The sequence below is a fragment of the Ictidomys tridecemlineatus genome, chromosome 1 (genome assembly GCF_052094955.1).
Source record: "Ictidomys tridecemlineatus isolate mIctTri1 chromosome 1, mIctTri1.hap1, whole genome shotgun sequence".
NCBI classification, from domain to species: domain Eukaryota; kingdom Metazoa; phylum Chordata; class Mammalia; order Rodentia; family Sciuridae; genus Ictidomys; species Ictidomys tridecemlineatus.
Window position 1 is genome coordinate 20,697,175 of NC_135477.1, and position 22,577 is coordinate 20,719,751.

The window sequence follows — 22,577 nt, forward strand, 5'->3', positions numbered from 1 at the left end:
TGGGGATGCACAGCTATAGTTTTTACCAAATCTGAAAAAAAAAATTCACGTGTAATTTTGTTTGGAAATTTCATCTGTTATTTTGTTTGTCCCACTTCTCTTTTTTAGCGACATCAATTACATGTATATTAGATTGCTTAAGATTGTCTTATAGCACAAAGTGACCAGATGGTTTTTTTTGATGTGTTTTATTTCAGAGAGTTTTTATTTCTATGACTTTCAATTTACCAGTCATAGTATACCATTAATAACCCAGGGGCCATGGTTATAGCTAGTGAAATGCTTGCCTCGCACATGTGAGGCACTAGTTCAATCCTCAGCACCACATGCAAATAAATAAGTAAAGTACAAAAAATACAATAACATTAAAGAAAAAACAAACCTCCAGCATAATTTTCCATCTCTAGAAATATCATTTGTATCTTTTTTTAAGTGTCTTCCATGCCTCTAGTTGATACATGCAAACTTTGCCCTAGTTCTTGAAAGTATAAAGTGTACTTTAAATAGAAGTAATATTATTAATAACTGTTGCAATGTCATTGTGTTTCAAGTATACAATTTTTTTCATTTCTGTGTATATTTATACTAATTTTACTTCTTATTATGGATCTTTTTATTGCCTCTTTCCATACCTGATAATTTTTAAATTTGATGTCATACTCTATAAATTTTACTTCTGAGCTAGTTGTTTACAGAGACTGAAAAAATAACATATTCTATCATCCTTTGTTGAAGCTATTGGAGCCTATATGACCCAGTTCAATAATAAGGATCAATCTGATATGAGAGTTTCTAGAAAATACTCCCTGATAAAATGTGAAAACATTTTGGGGGCAATGTTTTGATGTAAAAAGTGTTATTTTATGGGGTGGTGTTCAGACTTACTTAGCAGTGATCTTTGATATGGAAAGAAAGCATTGAGTTTTCCTAGGAAGGAAGTTTGATTGATTATAAGAACTTTTAACCTTTAATTGGCTAATTCTCTCACAGGATTATCATGAGTTTTTTGATACATCATATTATTGAAGATGGGATGTTAAAATACACATTATCCTAAGAAAAGATAACTGGGTCTCTTATACTTAAAACCTCTCAATATCAATCTGATAATTTATACATTTAAAGAAATCCAGAAAGTTTGAAGATGTTTCTAGTAGTTAAGTACATAACTTGAAAGTATCCCTTAAAGTATCTGCTATGATTATAAAATAAAATTTCTGCATCACTTGGAAATTCTTCCAAAAGATATCCTAAAGCCTCATTTCAAATGCTGCTTCACCTACAGTAGGTTTACCTCCTAAAATGACCATCATACATTGAAAATATCATGTATCAAAATGCATTTAATATGCCTACCCGACCAAACATCTCAGCTTACCTTAGCCTGCTGTGAACACGCTCAGAACACTTCTGCCTACAGTTGGGCAAAAATTGTTCAAGGCAAAGACTGTTTTATAATAGTTTTGAATATTGCATGTGATTTACTATGTACCAGAGTGAAGGTAAAATACAAAATGGTATATAGTACTTTGGAGTACTTTGGCACCATCATATAGTAAAAAAAAAAAAATTAATTGAAATCATCAGAAGTTGGGGACCATATGTATATTATATACTATTGGATTAATTGAAAGGTTAATTTTCTCTATGTAGTGGCATTCATAAGAGATTGTATCTGTCTTCTACAGATTCATTGTCATGAATCAAACAAACAAACAAAGCATCAGTATTTTCACCTTTGCCCAACTTGATAAGGCTGCCTTTTATAAATTTACAGATCCATGTCACCTGCTCCTCCTCTCCCTATATATGAAAACAGAGTTGTGTGTTGTATAATTAGTGTCTAATTCTAAACATATAATGTGGTTTGATGGAAAACTAAGATGGCACTGGAGATATAACTGTTCATTTTGGAAACAGAAAGTGAGAAGTAAATTATATTAGGAAATCAGAGACTAGGATCAGGTGAACAGGATAGAAAGTACCAAACACAAACAGTTTTGAGAACATTGGGGAAGGAGTTGAGTAAATAAAACTTAGGGCTCAGGAATCCCTGTAATAAGAATTGGTTTCTCTTTCAACTCAATATTTACTGATTAAATTGAAAATAAGCTATCATGAAACAGAAATACTCACATACTTTAAATCAATTCATACTTTTTTTTTCTCTCCCCAGTCTTCTTAGAGCTCCACAAAAATAAATAAATAAATAAATAGAAAAGAAAGAAAGAGAGGGAGAGAGAGAAAAGGAGGTAACCTCAGACTATATAATAATTGCAACAGCCAAAATTCCAACCAGTATGGCTTGGTAAACTGAGTGAATCTCTCTCCTGCCCTTCCTTCCTCCCTCTGAACTGCTTCCCCCCACCCTCTGACATAATGTAATCCATTATCAGATGCAGATTTGGTTTTATGGTTTACCTGCACTAAAATGGAGCAGGGACTTCCATGATGCTGAAACTTAGGGTTGACAATGTGGCACATTATAAACCTCTTCTTACCACTGTACATGTGACTTAATAATACCTAATTGTAAAGTTTTATGGACTAAATAAGAAGATATGAACAAAATTATTGAGAAAATACATTTCAAATATTTAAGCGGTGTCCAGGTCAAGCTATTAAATATTTTGGGGAAAAACTATAAGGAGGGATAAAATAAAGAGAATATCCTCAAGATTCATCATTTTTATTTGCACTGGCGAAAATTTGCTTCCTTTTTCAGACTAAATAATAATCATTGTGTGTATATGCCATGTCTTATTTAGCCATTTTTTGGTCAATGAGCCTAGGGCTTCTTCCACATTTTAGGTCTTACCAATAATACTGCTATGAATACACAGGTATACAGATATGATTTTGAAACCCCATTTTCAATTTTAGTAATGCATCACCAGAGGTAGAATTGTATCTGTTTTTTTAAATGGAACTGCCACACTGTTTTCCATAGCAAGCGTACAGTTTTACAGTGTACAGGAATTCCCGTTACTCCCCACACTGACCAGCACTTGTTTGTGTGTGTGTGTGTGTGTGTGTGTGTGTATTTGTAAAGTGTGCTTATTAGACATTTCTGTGCCTTCTGTGGAAAAATAGCAATTAAATCTTACCTGGGCTGGGATTGTGGCTCAAGCGGTAGCGCGCTCGCCTGCCATGCGTGAGGCCCGGGTTCGATCCTCAGCACCACATACGAACAAAGATGTTGTGTCCGCCGAGAACTAAAAAATAAATATTAAAAAATTCTCTCTCTCTTTCACTCTCTCTTAAAAAAAAAAATCCTACCCATTTTTCAATCTGTTTTCTTTTTATTGTTGTTCTTTATAACTTTTAGGAGCTTGGTATTTATCGAATTCTCTATTAATTCTACATCAATATTTGATTTGAAAATAATTTCTTTCATTTTGTGCATTGCCTTTGTACTTGGTTGAAATTAACAGAGAGAAGTGAAAAGATCCATGAGATCATCTCAATTGATGCAGAAAAACACTTGACAAAATTCTACTCTAGTCATGACAAAAGCCCCCGCAATTTATGAATAGATGAAAACTATCTCAAATAATGAAAGTCATATATTTGATAAACCACAGCAAATATTATATTTGATGGTGAAAAACTGAAAACTTTTCCTCTAAGACCAGGAAGAGGACAAGGAGACCCATTTTCACCACTTTTGTTCAACACTGAACTGAAAGTTCTAGACAGAGAATTGGGCAAGAAAAAGAAATAAGACATCGGAATCGATAAATAAGAAGTAAAATTATTTCTGTTCATAAGTGATTTGATCTTTTATACAGAAAATCCTAAAGATCCACCAACAAAACTGTTGGAACTAATATACGGATTCAGTAAAGCAGCAGAACACAAAGTCAATGCAAAAATAATTTATATTTCTATAAACTTTAAATGAATCATATGAAAAAGAAATTACAAAAATAAATCCATTTACAGTAATACCAACAAGAACATAGCACTGAGGAATTAAGGAGGTGAAAAATTAAGGAGGTGAAAGTCTTGTACAATAAAAACTACAAAACATACTTAAATAAATTTTAAAAGGTATCCCAAGTTTACAGACTGAAAAAGGCCTAAAGTTTTTGCTTAAATATTGTTTTAATTACAGTTGGACACAATGCCTTTATTTTATTTATTTTTATGTGGTGCTGAGGATCGAACCCAGCTCCTCATGCATACTTGACCAGCTCTCTACCGCTGAGCCACAACCCCAGGCCCAAGATTTTTTTTAACTGTTTTTTTTTCTTCACTTTTTTAATTTAATAGGAAAAATGTTCTAAGGTTCTAAATCATAGAATTGTAGAGTTAAACAACACATCTCCACAATAATTTTTAAAAAGAAAATTTAATGATTTTGCTTTTATGAATTTATAGGAAATTAATATAATTTCATGGATTCTGTTGAAGCTGTTCAGGAATAATTACTGGCAAAATTTTACAACTGCAGTGACAAGCAGTATGAGACTTTAGTGGCCCAGCAGCAGTGGTTGTTTCTTTCACTGTTCATGACACTAAGAGCATGATTGTGGCGGAGAAAGGCAGCACAGAGAGGAGACATCAGAAGGAAGGCATAAGAGAGCTTTGTTTTGGAACCGGGATTGAACCCAGGAGCACTTAACCACTGAGCCACATCCTCAATCCTTTTCTATATTTTATTTGAGACAGGATCAATAATGATCTCCATGTATCAGATTATAATCTATCACATCAGACAAAGTGGTGTTCATAAGTATCCTGTTTGGGCTATTATTTCAGATTTGTTTATCTCTTCTTTATGGAATTTGTGTGTATACAAGCACACACGTGTGTGTTTGTGTGTTGCTGTTGTTATTTTATAATATATATTAATATTATATATTAATAACAATATGTAATATTAATATACTCCCTTAAGTTAAAAAATATTTATGGTATCCTTTTGTATAAATATTTTCATTTTTTTATTATATGATAATAATCTTTTCCTTCATTCTACCATCCATCTTCTGAACACTTTGTAAAACCTAGCCTGTTTTCTGTTTTAGCTGCCCTTCATTTCTTTTATTCAGATATGCACACATACAATACAGATATAGATATCTACATAATGCTCTTATCTCTATTAGTTTTCTAAGCACTAGACATAATACTTTTCAGTATATGGATTTCTTCATACTGGAAATCACATTATTTAGTTTATAATTTTCTTTATTCTTCATTATATCCTTATTGAATATCACATAATTTATTCTGCTTTTCTTCCTTCTTTTGTTTGCATATTTAGAAATCCAGTATATGACAATTAGAAACAACGTTGGAATGTCTGTATCAGAGTTCTGTATTGTTGGGAGAGTAAATTCAGAATGATTTCCTGGAAGAGTCATTTCTGAAAGAGTAAAACTTCAATGTAGTATTGTTTGACATTGCCAAATTTCATTCCCCATGCTACACTAACTTCCAAATTCTTGCCAATGTGGTGGGTGAGAAATTACATCTAAATTTAGTTTGAATTTATACTGAACACCTTACAAATTTAAAGTCCATTTTAATATCTTCATGGTAAATTTTCTGTTTGCATTGATTGTCTACTTTTTGCAATTATTGCCTAGCTTTTGATGAAAGTTTTGGTAATTTTTTCAAATTTGAAAGTTCTTTTTTATATTAATGATATTAGCCTCTGTCTTTGACATATTAAAATGTTTTTTTCCTAGGTTTTCAATTATCTCTAATTTTTGCTTATATGGATTTTGCCATGAAAAACTTGCTTTTCTTTTTGTATAGTTAACTTTACCAATTTTGAATCAAATCTATATTTTGATTTATTTGGAAAGATGTTCCATAAATGGAAGGAGTTTCCTTGAGAATTGTATAATTTATTTGTTTGCATATGATGAGAGGAGTACATCTAATATTGTATACTTTGAAATATTTACACCATTATTTCCATTGAAGTCCTTTTTGATTCATTAATTTGAGTTACCACATTAATTATATCAGAGAATTCTTAGGTAGTTTTTCTTTTCTCTTTCATTTTATTTCATTATTCTGCCTATTCACTTTTGAGAATTATGGTGTGTTAATGGAGAAGCTTTAAAATACGTTTTAATATCTAAGAGAGCTAATACTGTTTCTTAGCTCTTCCTTTGGGGTACTATTCTAACTATTTTTATTTGTTTATTTTAACATAGAGACTTTTTTGTTGGGGGGAGCTACTGGGGATTGAACTCAATCACTGAGCCACATCCCCAGCCATTTTTGTATTTTTTAAAGACAGAGTCTCACTGAGTTGCTTAGTGCTTCGATTTTGCTGAGCCAGGCTTTGAACTTACAATCCTCCTGCATCAGCCACCAAAGCTGCTGGGATTACATGCTTTATATAGAGACCTTAAAATCAACTCCCTCACTTCATAAAATCCTTGTTGATATTCCCTTTAGAATCACACAAAAGTTAAAAATTATTTAGTGAGAACTAAACTTTTGAAAATATTGAAAGTGCTAAGAAAACCAAAACCAGAATCTTCATTTTTCCAGGTTATATTTCTATCCATGAGTGACAGGTTTCATAGGAAACATGGTATAGGTTTGGAAAAGGAAAAGTGAAATTACCATATTGGCTGATGCTTGAAATCTTTTCAGGGCAAGAACTGTATTTCACTTGTAAGGAAACACTGAAATAATGGTGGTGGATTGAAGGGAAGAGTAGGCATCAAAGTATCATGATATCAGATCAAGGATCAACTGCATCATAGAGCAGATTTTGAACTCTTGGGAATAATCCATAAAGAAGTGGCAAGAAATATAATTGGTAAGTAGAGGAAGGAAGAATCAGAAAGATGTAGAAAGTCATGCTAGCTACAATGTCATCCCTGTTGGGTCTCCATCTACTGGAACTCCAAAAATCCTCCATGAAAGTTCAACCAGAGTCCAAATAAAAGCCCTGAGTTTCATACAAGTTAGCTGTTGCTAGGGAAAGGGTGCACACAGAAAAGCAGTAAAGCTCTAGTGTGGCATTGGGACTATAGGTAACAACTATTTGAGATATATATATATATATATATATATATATATATATATATATATGTTAGTGTTTTCACCATAAAGAATTAATTGTGTAATGTTTGAGACAGATAACCTTAAACATTACAGAATACATACATGTATTGAAACATTGTGATACCCTCTTAACATATACAATTTTTTGGTATGTATCAGTTAAAAAGTAAATTTAATTTTAAACAAGCAAAATAAATGTATTACCTATTTAACAATATACTTTTTAAAAAAGCAAAGCAAAAAATGTACTGATTCATAATGCAGAAACAAATGTAATGGCAAGTCAGAAATTCCATAGCATTTCGTTGAAATCTTGGAGAATATCTCATATATCTGATCAGTGGAGGGGCAGGTAGTTTTTAAAGTAACTTAAATTAGCTTGACCTGGATACATAGTGACAATGAGACCCCTCAGTGGGCATCTGGATAAAAACAGTAAACAAGAAAGCAATCGGTGACATAAGTGAGTTTACACACTAACATCAAAACGGCTTTGAGGACAGCCGTGAGGCTTAGCGGCAGGTGCTACCTGGATGAAGGGATGTTCAGGTCTCTGATAAAGCACTGTTTCTGGATTATGCTTCAGAGACTGTTCCAGGGTAGATTAGCGTTTGAATCAGTGGACTGGGTAAGGAAGATCAGCCCTCATCCACTGTTGGGGCAAACACTATCTAATGGGTTAAGGACTCAGAATAAAGAGGAAAATTGAATGCCCTCACCCCCACCTCTCTCTGAAAGTTGGGACACCCTCTTTTCTTGCCCTTGGACATCAGAAATCCAGATTTTCCAATCTCCACACTCTGGGACTTGAACCAGAAGCCCCACAGTTTCTCAGGTCTTTGGCCTTCAACTGTCAGTAGCTCTGGTTTTCAGGCCTTCAGACATGGATTAAGCGAGGCCACTGTCTGCAGCTTCCAGATGGCCTATTGTAAAGCTTCTCAGCCTCCAGGTCATGTAAGACAATTCATCTAATAAATTCTGTCCCATATATCTCTCTATAGCTACCTCTGTCTCTACCTCTGCCTCTCCTGTTGGTTCTGTATCTCTGGAGAACCATGATCAATGCAGGGTCTTTTCCATCACTCACCAAGAATGGTTTCCTTAGGGATGTGGAGGCAAACATACATGCAAATGGAGACTTCTTTCTAAATTGAGGAAGACCAAATTTGCAGTACCATAAGATAATTATCACTGCCAGGCACAGTGGCACATGCCTGTGACCCCAGCAGCTTTGGAGGCTAAGGCAGGAGAATCGCGAGTTCAAAGCCAGCCTCAGCAACAGGCAATGCATTAAGCAACTCAGTGAGACCCTGTCTCTAAATAAAATACAAAATAGGGCTGGGGATGTGGTTTAGTGGTCAAGTGTACCTGAGTTCAATCCCTGGTACCACCCCCCAAAAAAAGGGATAATTATCACTAATATATTTTGAATATATGTCTGTATACATATTTATGTGCCATTTACATATATACTTACATGGATGAATATTATATTTATGTTTACATATATCATGCATATGTTGTATATATACACATATAGACTTATATGTACATGTATCACCAATAGTAACCATTTAAAATACCTACTCTTAAAAATTAGGAAATTAAAGTTAAAAGGGACAAGCTCACATCCGAAGTCATGCAGTTAGAATACAGAAAAAATTGGAATTTAAAATAAATTTGATTCCAGAGTGCAAGTAACTAACCACTGTGCAGTTACATTTCACTCTGTTTCTACCTCTGGCCACATAGAGGTTCACAAACTTCAAAAGAGAATGCAGGACAAGTAAAGATGACATTTGAAGAAGAACTATGCAGATTTTTTTTTTAAAAAAAAGGTCAAAGATGCACTAAAAAAAACATTCAGTGCTTCTCTTTTGCTGCCAAAGAATAAAAGAGCATCACCAAAAAATAAATCACATATGCATGTGACACTTGGTGTAGTGACCCTTTGAACAGCTTCTCTGTTCTAGAATAACATGATCCAACAGTAGGAGGTCATCAGTTCCTATCTTTTCTATTGTCTAACAGAAGACTTGTTCTCTTTAAAAGAACTAAAGAAAATGCATGATAAAGAAAAGAAATAAAAATCTTTGCAACATGTTTATAATTTCTGTTTTGTTTAGGAAAATAAAAAGCAGGGTGATAGTCTTTTCAAAATTTGCCTGAGTCTGACATTGTTAGCTCCAAAAGCACTGCCACAGGATCTCTTAATATTGTAGTAATTAATCTCTGCTGTATAATGTCTCATTTTTTCAATGAATGTTTGTGTGCATTGCCAAGTCGCAATAAAAGAAAATTAAAATAACCAAGAGGAATTTTTTTTTCTGAAGAACACTTTTAAATAACTTTCAGTCAGAACAGTGTCATCTGAAGCATTTGAGAATTACACATTGTATTGTTAATAAATAGTGTGGGTAAGATGAATTGTGTTAGCAGAGGCAATATGAGTCAGATGTATATTTCATAGTCTGAAGAAATGGCTTCCTGGGGGAGCAAGTGGGACATCCTTCATCTGTCACCACATGGATCTTAGGGGATAAGTATCAGAAGGCCTGGAGATGGTGAGCTGGAATCACACCCACTCCCAAATTCAAATAGACTCTGACTTCAAAAGGAAGGATTCCTCCACAAGACTACAAGTGTTAGAAAACCAGGTGTTGCCAACATCTACTTCCCTCCTGGTCCTTGGAGGGAGTCCTGTCCCAACAATCCAATGGGGTATCTATTAGTTCTCTGTCTCTATGGCAATTTTCATGGCTCTGGACTTCATTGTGAACATCGATCGTGGTTTTATTTAGAGCATGCTGGGTTATCTAATGTGCAAAATCCTGTCGCTCCCGTAGAGAGAATAGCACCAAGAAGATGAGCTCTGGGTGATGTGTGGATAGGAAACAAAATAAGAGGGACTACAAAGAGTGCATTTCTTTCAAGGTTTGCAAACTAAGAAAGAGATGAGGTACATGAGAGGCAAGAAAGAAACTCTGAAAGCCAGTAGTGCAGAAAAGGGAGTCACCAGCACCACAGAGGACAACTGGTGGCACTAAAGAGGCAACAGTTGATGGATACCTGATATGGCAGGAACCCAAAGATCTCGGAGAAGTGGAGTGCACAAGTGTGAAATCAGGACAGAAGAAAAACCATGGGAGTTTTTTTGTATTATACTACATACTTTTGGCATGTAGTATAATACATAAGCTTATAGACTAGTGAAGATTTTACAAACAAAACCGAACCAGAATAGGCAATGAGCACCACAATACCCAGAAACTCTGCTCAGTCTGTCTTCCCAAAGCTAAGTTTCTGTGTCTGGCTCCTTCCATTCACGTTCATAAGATGCAATCTGTCCCTATCATAGTAGCATCATTCCCAGATAATTCATTCTCATTGCTATAGCATGTGCCATTTTAAGAGGAGAAACCAGTATTTTTATCCATTCAGCTACTGATTAGTTTTGTCTATTAAAAATAGTACTACAATGAACCTGCCAGCTCATGTCTTTTTCTGTAACTTTTGAACACATTTTGCTTAGGTATAGAACTAAGAATGTAACTGTCAGTAAAAAACACGGCAAATATATCCAACTGGAATAGATCCACCAGTTTTCAAAGCCATTGTTCCAAATGACCCTCCCACTGTGAGAGTGATGAGAAATTTGATCTGACAAAAATTTGGTATTTCTCATTTTAATATCTTAGTGATTCCAATGGTTTTATACTGATATTTATCATAGATTTAATGTGAATCTTATTATTGATAAATGAAATTAAGCACTTTCCATAGTTTTGTTGACCACTAGTACATCCTTCTTTGTGAAGTGTCTAATCCTCTTTCTGTTCATTTTTCTAAACCATGACTGTGATTTTTCTTACTGAATTCCTTTGCTCCATAGACCACAAATATCTTCTTACTCCCTGCATTTCCATTTGAAATTTGCATCTTCTAATTGATCAAAGTTCTCAAAATCAGAATTTATTGCTGCCTTCTTGTTTGATTAATGCTTTGTCATTGTTGAGGAAAATCTAGTCAACTCCAAGGTAATAAACATTTCCTCCTATATTTTTCTTTAGAGATTTCATTTGTCTTTCTTAATTTAGTGTTGCAAAAAAAACCCTGGCAGTTGTTTTTATATATGGTTTGAGGTAGGACTCCAGAAATTCATTTTTCTCCAGCATGGAAATCTAATTTGCATAACTCTCATTATGTAAAAGACCACCTTTTCCCACTTTGTTATAAATCAGGTTACAAAGTAACTGTGGATCTATTTCCAGAAACTGTGTTCCATTGTTTGTTTTTTTATATCTTTGTGCCAAAACTATGCTGTATTATTTACTCTAGATTTATAAAATCTTCATATTTGAAATGTAAACCCATTAACTTTGTTTTTCTTCAAGGTTATCTTGATTATACTTCACCCTTTACATTTCAATGAAAGTTTTCTAAGGAACTGATCAATTTCTGGGAAGACTACTGGGATTTGAATTTGAATTGCTTTGTATTTATGAATTAATTTTTGGAGAATTAGCATTTTTTTACAGGATAGATCCTGTCAATCTATAAACAGGACCTATCCCTCATTTTATTTAAATCTTTAATTTCTCTCACTGAGGTTCATAGTTTATAGCACAGATTGAGATCTTGTGCATGTATCAGTAGAGTTGTTCTTAAGTTATTTGATTTTTATTACAAAAATGAAGTTCAGACTGTGAAGAAACCCAAAAGCCTTCAACAGGAAGATAAGCAAGCTGGGGTGCACACCTATGATGGAATAATGTTCAGTGATTACAAGAAATGATGCACTATCATTTCCTCCATGATGCTCACACAATGAAATTAGCCAGCCACACACAGATGAAGAAGAATATTAAATGTATATTGCTAGGAGAAAAAAAAGTTAACCATAAAAATCTAATAATGTAACAACTACCATATAAAGTTTTATGAAATTCAAAATAATTGTTACGATAAAGATAAGCATCTGTATTGGGAGAAGGGAAGCCTAAGGAAGGGTTAAAAGGTCGGTCAAGGAGGACTTTGGCGAGCATGAAACTATTCTTTATAACCTTGTAAAACTGGATATATGATACTATGTATTTTGTGAAACTCATACAATTTTGCCACACAATCAGTAAATCTTGATGTTTTCATAGGAGTTTTAAAAATCATTTATGAGGTTGGGGATCCCAAGACGGAATGAAATAAGTAATAAAACAAGTTAACTCTATTATAAATGTGTGAAATGATTTCATTGAAAAGAGTGGGGGAAAGATGATAATCTAAGTAGCTTTTGAATTGAGATTGTGTGTGATAGTGAAGGCGAAAGAAACCATACTTAGGTACCACATTCTAACACACGCAGTTGTTCCCCATGGAGGTGTTGGGTAACTTTTTTTTTTCAGTACTGGGAATTGAACCCAGGGGTACTGTACCAGTAAGCTACATCCACAGCTCCTTTTATTTATTCATTTATTTATTTTATTTCGACAAAGGCTTTTACAAATTTGGTGAAGTTGGCCTTCAACTTGCAATTCTGCCTTAGTCCCCCACTGCTGGGATTACAGGTACACACCACACCTAGATGTAGGTCAATTACACTCAAAGCTACAGGTATTTACTATAATTAGACAAAGAAAAGTAGGAATCATATTTCTTACTGTTGAAGTGGGAATTTCCAGATAACCAAAAATTGAGGAAGCTAGAATTACTTAAGTGGTAATCCAGTGGAGCTAGAGATATCGGTATGAACTCATGTTTAGCTTAATATCATTACAGATGTTTGCATATTGAACTGTTTCCAGATAATAGGTGTGCACACACTATTTCTTTGCTTTATCAGCTTACAGGATCAATCAACAGCATTCCAGAATAAAAAGCCTGGCAATTAGGCAGAACTTGGTTTCTCATACCATGTCCAAAGAGAAGTGGCTCATTATAAGATGAATCAGGAAATAGAAATATAAAGATGAACCTAGAGCACCTTTTAGTATTCTAAACTACAAGAAAAAAATAACCCAAACATAGCAATGGTAATGAATGTGAAAACAGAAAACAGAAGCCAATTGAAAAGAGGTCCAATGATCAAAGCTATAACAATATGAGCAATAAAATAAAATACTATTGAAGAATAACCTAAAGGATAAAATAAATAGCCATGGTTCCATAGTGAGGTACAAAAATGAATGAATAAATAAATGGGAGAGAAGAGAGAAACCTAGTCTGCAGAAAAAAGTCCAAATAATTTATACATATTCACTGTCTTCAAAGAGGTTGAACAGAACTCCCCACTCTTCAAATGTGATCCACACATAGTGACCTTCTTCCAAAGAGTATAGTATGGGAAGAGGGGAGGAGAAAAATGTGAGCAACTTTACAATTGTAAACCTGACCAGCACTACCTCAGCCAGATGATCATACATCAACATCAAAGTCATGTCAATAATATTCCTCTTACATATAGCATGATGAGACTATCACTTTATATCTATGTGTTTTGCCTTCCTCAAAACTCATAACCTCAGTCTAATCATGATAAAAGCATCAAACATCTCCAAATCAATAGACTTTATACAAAGAAAGTCCAGAAAATGTTTGCTGCCCAAAGAAGCCTAAGGAGAAATGACAAATATATGTAAAGGTAATATGTTACACTGGATAGGAATCTAAAACAAAACCAAAAAAAATAAAGTAGTTTTAAAAAGCAAGGAAATCTGTTGGGGCCATAGTTCAGTGGTAGAGGGCTTGTCTGGCACGTGTGAGGCACTATGTTCGAACCTCAGCACCACATAAGAATTAATAACATAAAGGTCCATCAACAAGTAAGGAAATCTGAGTAAGAGGTAGACTTTAATGAATCTAACTGTTGTAATGTTGTCTAATTAATTGTAACAAAATATATCACACCAATATTAATAATAACAGAGGGAAGTTGTATAGAGGAATATTTTTTACTATTTTTGTAATTCTAAAACTTATAAAATAAAATTTTACTTAAAAATGAATTTGAGCCTTTTTATTCTTTTTCTTATTTTTGCTGTTGAATAAGTTGTATGCTTTTACAGTGACATTGAATCCAGGGATCTCATTTAATTCTCTTATTACATTTAATATTTTTTAAGATTTGTTTTTAGATTTTCTTGGCATGAAACTCAAATCATTTGATAATAATGACAGTTTTATTTCCTCTATACCAATGATATGCCTTCTCCTTCATTTGTTTGTCTTAGGACTTGCATCAGAATGTCCAGTCCAGCTTTGCAATTTCCTTTTCTGCAATGTCCTTGTCAAATTTTGGAATCATAATTAGGCTGGCCTCAGAGAAAAGTTAGGAATTTGTCTTTCTTTTTTAATGCTATGGAAATGTTTATTTAAGATTAGTGATATTCTTTTCTTAAATATTTGTTAGAAAATTTCACCAGCAAATTCATGTGGGTTTGGGGTTTCTTTTGTGAAAGTGTATTTTTTTAAATAGCACCTTTAATTTCATTAACAAATGCAAGAATCTTCTATGTTCTTTTTATTTGCTGTAAGATTTACACAGTTTTATGTTTTTGATTATTCACTTTGCCTCAATCAACATGTTAGGTACATTGGCATACTTTTTCATGACAAAAGTTTTTTTCTTTTATTCCTGTGCAATTTGTAGTAATGTTCCCTTCTTTTCATTCTGAAAGAATGGTAAAGCAATAAAGAATAAACATAATAGGAAATAAAAATGTAAATATAAAAGTATTGAATATCTGCAGCCTTGAAAATTGCAAAATCTTGAGAGTCGTATAACAAACTAAAATGTATAATATAATTACAAAAAAAGGTACAAGAGAGTAAAATGTATTTCTAACTTCGTATAATTTTCAAATTGCTTGAGACATGGTAAAAGTACTAACCAAAGATAGACTATAAAAGTGAAAGATGGATTTTAATAAATATTTTCAGGTAACATGCAATGAGACCAGTACTTAAATAAAAATTTTAAATAGGTGATCAAGCAAAAGAAAGTAATAAATGAAAAAATAAATAATTTTTTAAAATTTAAAGATGACCATAATAATACCAAATATGTCATTATTTACCTTAAATGTAAACTAAATAAGGTTTACAAATGAAAAACAAGGTTATCAGACCAGACCATACATCTATCATTGCATAAGTGAGCATTTAAATCTTAAAAGAGCAGATTAAAGTTTAAAAGGATAGGAAAATTTATATGCCAATAAAGAACCTTAAAAGAAATATGGTCTGATTATATTAATATTAGGCAAATTATATGTTTTTAGAATGTATAGGAAAATACAAAGAAAAGGAACATTCATGAGGAAAAAGATCATTTTACAAGACAATATTGTGATTATAAATTCAAATGCACATAATAATATGCATGCATATATATAGATGACTTAATAAAAATGTAAACTCCACCAAAAATTCTATTAAGAAAACATATACCCACAGGCTGTGAGAAAATATTTGAAAAGTGTGTGAACACATATACACACTTTTATATAAAATAAATGACTTGTAATTGGAACATAAGAACTCAATAAGAGAAACAAATGAAAAGCATAAAAATTGAAAAGATCCCTCACCAAATATGCTATATAAACAGCAAATAAGCACAAGAAAACAATCCAAACCTTCAATAGCCATTAATGAGTTGCAAGTTAAAATCATAATTCTAACACTTATGACAGCTAAAGAAAATAAAATGAGTATGTCAAAGAGACATACTGTCATACTACACTCCCATGTTTACTGTAGCATTTTTGTCAATATCCAATATCTAGAATCAACCTAAATGCCTATCAACTGATGAATGGACCAAAAAAATAGACACATGCATATTGTTCATCCACAAAAAAGATGAAAATCCAGGCTTTTTTGACAATATGGGTGAAACTGGAGGACATTATGCCAAGTGAAACAAGCCAGGCATATAAAGACAAAAATCACATGATCTCACTTACATATGGGATTTTAAATAGTTGATCCTATAGAAGTTAAGAATAGAATTGTGGCTACCAGAGGCTAGAGTGGTTAGGAGGAAGAGAATTCTGGGGAGATGCTGGTCAAAGCATAGATAATTAGGTAGAGGGAATAAGTTCAAGTGATCTATGAGCTAGCATGGATATAGTTAATGACAACATATCATATTCTTGAAAATGAAAAAGGAATGAATATTAACTGTTCTTGAGACATGATAACTATATGAGATAACAATGCATTTCCTAATTAGCTGGATGTAACTATTCTGCAATGCATGTGTACATCAAAACATCAAGTTGTATATAATAAATCAACACATACATACACACACACACACACACACATATATATATATATATATACATATATACAAAGCCATAAAACAAAATGAGCAATAAATTAAATACATTGAAAATATAAAGAAATGAACTAACTAAACACACAACAGCATAGATAAATCTCAATGTATGATACTCTGGGGGAAAAGCAGACAAAAAAGAGTACATGATTTATAATTACATTTACATAAAGTTATAAAAATGTTAACAAAAACCTAGAGCTTACTTGCTACTTTATAATACAGACTGAATATTTCCTTGATAATATCATGAATATGGCAAGGGTGACCTCTCCCATCACTTCTATTCAGTATTGTCCTAGAATAAGGCAAGAAATGGGAAAAACATATATATATATATATATATATATATATATATATATATATATATATATATATACATGCACACACACACACATATATGTGTATATATATATAAATATTTTATTCATATAGTTATATATGTGGTTTTTGTTGTTGTTGTTGTTTTTAACTTCAAGGCAGGGTCTTGCTAAGTGGTATAGGCTGGACTCAGACTTGCAATCCTCTTTCAAAAGCCTCCTGAACACCTTGGGATTATAGGTGTTTACTATTGTGCTCTGCTAAAGAATAAATTTACCAAATTTGACTAGACTTCTAGAAATAAAAACTATAAAATGCTACTGATTGAAAATTTAAAATTTAAAAAGCCTAAATAAGTGGAGATGTAGACTGGGCTCATAAATTCAAAGACTCATTTTTTTTTTTGTGATCTTAACAATAAAACCTAGGGTCTTGCACACATAAGTACAAGATAAGTGCTCTACCCCAGCCCAATACTCATTATTTTAGTATCTAATTGTCCCTAAACTGATCTATAAACAAAATCAAAATCAAAATCTCAGCAGAAAATTTTGCAGAATTTGGACAATTTACTAAAAAATGTAGAAGGAAATACATAGGGCCCAGAATATGTAGAGCAATCCTGAGGAAATGTCAAAGTTAAAAGGTTTCAGTACTGAATAAAGAGCTATTATAAGTGATATATGCCGACACTGAAGTAGAAACTGATAGTAAATAAACAGAACAGAATGTTGTTTAGAAATGATCGTACACTTAACAGAGTATCTTGATATTTTACAAATATGCTAAGTGGAAGTAGAAGGGAGAGCCTTTTCAGAAATGGTGCATTATGTTTACCTGGGAAAAACATAAAAACTCAAACCATGTTTTGTATCAGACTTTAAGAAATCAATAGATGTAACTGTGTAACACCATAGAGCATTTTAAACATTATCAACAACCAAAGGACATATTTATGGTTTGGGGTTTACCTTAGGTATTTTTAAACAGTGTTTTAATCAAAGCTTTCCCACCACTGTGGCTAAAGGACCCTACCAGAACAACTGCAGAGGAGGAAAAGTTTACTTGGGAGCTCACAGTTTCAGAGCGCTTCATCCTGTCTTAAATCACAGTTTAAGAGCTGTCTTAATCCACAAACAGCAGGCTCCATTCCTAGGGGCTGGAGATGGGGCTGAACCTCATGGGTGAGTGTGGCAGAGGGAAGCAGCCATGATCAGGAAGCAGAGAGAGACTCCACTGCTAGATACAAATATATACCCCAAGGCCATGCCCTAATGCCCCACCTCCTCCAGCCACACCCCACCTCCTCCAGCCACACCCCATCAGCCTTCAGTCACTGCTCAGTTAATCCCATCAGGGGATCAATTCATTGATTAGGTTGAGATTCTCACAACCCAATCACTTCTCTGAAACTTTTTGCACTCCCTCACACATTAACTTTTGAAGGACACCTCACATCCAAACTATAAAAGACAGGAAAAAGAAATAATCATAAAAGTAAAATTACAAGCAATATGCAGTTAAAATATTTTTTTCATGAAAATACACTCTGAAGAAAATGTATATAGCAAACTCATACTTGGCAAAAATATTTGCATAGAAAATATGACAAAGGATACATATCCAAGATGTGTATACTCTTAGAATATTCTTAAAATAAGAGCAACCCAATTTTACATTAAAATCAATCTATAAAATAATTATTATGGGGAAAAATAACCAAACAACTTCACAAAATAAGATATAAAATAGCCAATAAGCACATTACAATGTGGTCAACAATATTAGTCATTAGAAAGCTACAAATTAAAGGCACAATGGAATGCACTATCCCCTACCTTTAAAAAAAAGATTCCTTAGATAAATCAACAAAATCAAGTTCATTTTTTGAAAGGACAAAGGCAATAATGCAACCCTATAAAATCTTTAAAAGAAGAACTAGGGAAGGAGGAAAAGAGAGGAGAAAGGGCTGGGAGAATATAATTCATTGAAATGTAGCAGAGAAATGGGGAAATAAAACATTCAAATAGTCTACAGTGTCTATGGTTTGCTTTTTCAGTCTTAAGAATGTATTTTGATAAATAATCATTCTTAAATTTAATAGAATCTATTAAGAACATTTATCAAAGGCTGGAGCCATGGCTCAGTGGTGGAGCGCTTGCTTTGCATGTGTGAGGCCCTGGGTTCAATCCTCAGCACCACTTAAAAATAAATAAATAAATAAATATAGACATTTTATAAAACAAAAGAACATTTATCAAAGTACATCTTTAAGAAAGTGAAGAGGCATACTACAGATTTACAGAACATGTTTGATCACACAACATATCTTGGTAACACCTATATTCAGAATACATAAATAATTCAAATGCTAGTAATAAAACCTCCCAATCTAATTAAAACTTGGGAAGCATTTTGACAACTTTTTTTCATAAAGGAAGGTAACCAAATAGCTAATGAGCATTTCAAAATTGCTCAACATCACTACTTATCCTAGAAATGCCCTATGTTAGCATAATGGCCTATGGCAGGTGAATAAAACAGAGACTTGAATGCCATTGCTGGCAGAAATGGGAGAAACTAGAACCTTCAAGCACTGCTGGGAGTGTCAATTACTTCACTCATTGTGCAAACTATTGTGGAGAATTCATTAAAGGTAAATATAGACCTATGCCATAACCCAGCATTTTCACTCCTGAGAACATACCCAAGAGAAATGAGGAAATAAATAAAATAAAATTTACCTTTATGCGTAGTGGCCACAAATCAAAAAATATTACAAAAGCTCATCCACATTAGGAGGATAATTATAATATATTCATAAAAATAACAAATTAGTGATATGCATCTAACATGAACAAAATTCACAAAATTTTATATTTATCCAAAGAAACCAGAAATAATCCAATAGTATAGAATCCTATACATCAATTTGATGTATAGAATTTCTGATGTATAGAATCCCATACATCATTTTTGCCTACATGATTCTCAAGAAGGCAGGTTAAAATAAGGTATGTTTATCTCAAGAATATTACCTCTATGGACATATGGACTTTAAATGAACATGGGAGACTTTCTGGAGTTCTGGAAGCAGTCTGTATCTTAATGTTTTGTGGTTTACCCAGGTGAGCACATACGAAGCTATCTACATAGGAGTAGTTTGTGGTGCAAATTACACTTAATCAGATGAATGAATAAAGGAAGTAGGAATATACAAATTAATGGATTGAGTAAATGAAACAGCTTCTTCTATGCTACCTAATCTTGTATATATTAAATACCTAACCACAGCTTATCAAGTGAATTCACGAATGGATCTGCCCATTATGTGCTGAGTATCAGGACATTCATCTCCCAGGAAGGAGATATGAGAAATGTAAATGACCATGGAATCCACCCATCCTACAGTATACCATATTTCTTAGATGTTATCAGTTAGTACATTGTTGAAATTATCTCATAAAAACACATCTAAGGCACCAGATCTTGATGACTCTCTGAATGGTTAAGGTGGTTTTATTTAAAATTTGGTTCATACCTTCAGAAAAAAAGCCATTATATAATTTCCCTACTCGGTAAAACATGTAGGTGCGGAGAACAGAAAGTAGAATTGGGAATCAACCCACCTATCACTGGCAATGATGCATTGGAGACTAACACAGCAGCTCTCTGCTGTATTAGAAGTCCAATTTTCCAAGGTGAGACAAAAAAAAAAAATTCCAAAAATTCAAAATAAAAAAACCTAAAAAATAGACAACATTGATTGTTCATCTCTTATGTCATTATAAAGGCAGAAAAAGAAAGTAGTTGCTATTCTGAGAGTGGTGATCTACCCAATTATCATGATGGCCGCTACAAAATGGGAAAGAAGAGGTATGACTGTAGTTAGGGTATCATTGGAATATGCTTTTGTATTTCTCAGTAATAACCAGGAATGTGTCATTACAACAGCCTGAGCCTGATGAGGAGGTAGTAAGTAGACATAGGCCTGGCTTATGCCTTGGGATTATCAGTTTGGACTGGCCAAAGCATTGTAAAATTGGAAAGGGTTTTGCCAGGGTTTATAGAGGAGGGAGATCTTACAGGGCAGTCCATGTCTCAGCAACAGCTACAGCAGCTCTTCTTGCCCTCTGCCCGTCAATGATAAGATGAGGTAAATTTAACTCAGTGCTGAGAAGCATGGTAAAGTCTTCCAACTATTTGTGCATGCCTCTCTTTGCCTAACGTGTTCTCTGGTCATCTATGCTTCCTCTGCTTACATGTGAAGTATGCTGGGCATCCTCCGAAAGGGTTAGTACCACCTGGGAGCAACTTTCAACCAAGGAATAATGAGTAGGAGCATGCAAATACACGTTCCATATTTCTCACATGAAATAACTCAGGCATACCTGTGTGATGCTGACTTCAAGAGCTCTCTAGAGGGTTGGGCAGAATGAATCCCACTACTGTGTATAATTATAATGCACCAATTAAAAACAAAGTGCTTAAAGTTCTCTGAAAGGGTTGAGCCATGTGCATTCAGTGTGACATTGCTTGACAATGCATGCTCACCTATACTTTTCACCACTTCATTGCCAGCATGTCTTAGGGTCACCTCCAAATAAAATTGCTGTGAAAAAGCTGGTTAGGGGAGGAAATACACAGAGCATAGAATATGCAGAGTACTAAACAGAGTACAATACACTACACTGGTCTTTATATTTTTGAGAATGAGAAAAGGCTATATGTTATTAAATTAAATTCTCTTATCTTATACAGCAAACATTTTATTTTTTTTTCTTTTGGATCCTGGGGATTGAACCCCACGAGGCTTTACCCCTGAGCTACATCTCCAGCCCTTTTTATTTTGGGGGAGTACCTGGGATGGACCTCAGGGGCACTCAACCACTGAGCCACAACCTCAGCCCTATTTTTTATTTTATTTAGAGACAGGACCCCACTGAGTTGCTTAACACCTCGCATTTTGCTGAGGCTGGCTTTGAACTCACGGTCCTCCTGTCTCAGCCTCCTGAGCCATTGAGATAACAGGCGTGCACCACCCTGTCCGGCTGTTTTCTTATTTTGAGACAGGGTCTGCATCTTGCTAAGTTGCTTCAGACCTCGCAAATTGCTGAGGCTGGCTTCAAACTTAAACTTGTAATCCTCCTGCCTCAGCCTCCACACACTTATTTTTTAAAGTATAGAATTAAAGAGACAGGGTCTAAATCCCCAGCTATAGCTACTGAGTGACAATGAAAAAGTGACATAACCTCTCTGTATCTCATGTTCTTCTGCCCCAGAACAAACTCAGGAATTCAACACTGGTATGCTAGAGTGTAATTATTTGCATTATTCCATAAAAATACTGAAATTTTATGTTTTTTCCGCTTCCTCCCTCTTTCCCTTATTCTTCACAGGCATGGCCTTTGCACCACATCATTTTTAAATGTATTATATAAATTATATTTTCATCTGGTTACTATGGTGATCAGCACCACTCAAATCCTTAGATAGGAGTGCTGAATTTTGTTCTTGTCAAAGATAATACTCATTGTTCCTGCTGCAACTTGTGGGTTATGGAGAAACGTAAGTGCTGGCTGTTGAGGGTACTTGAGAATCTGACATGTGCTGGAATCCTCCGCAATAGGGGGACTAGAAGGATAGAGGATTCCAAGGTAGCAGCCCTTAATAACTGGAAAATAAAACCATACAAAACGCTAGTAATTGACTGGGACTCCAGAGAATGCACCTCTTGACCTTATTTCAGCAATGAACCAATTAGCTAGGCGGTGGAATTTGACTTCTCGAAGATACCAGGAAGGTTTAAAGCTGCAGTAAAATTTTAGGCTGGCTAATTCTTCATAAGCGTTGTTCTACTTTCTTTATGTGACAAAGT

General features: G+C 33.9%; 1 long non-coding RNA gene across 2 annotated transcripts in view; it reads right to left on the reverse strand.

The window, feature by feature from the left end:
- LOC144366193 (uncharacterized) overlaps positions 1 to 22,577 on the reverse strand; it is a 205,994-nt gene that overhangs the window by 132,477 nt on the left and 50,940 nt on the right. For both annotated transcript variants that reach the window (XR_013425138.1, XR_013425137.1), the window contains one exon: positions 3,108 to 3,215. This is a non-coding gene — a long non-coding RNA (uncharacterized LOC144366193). The remainder of the gene's footprint in view (positions 1 to 3,107; positions 3,216 to 22,577) is intronic.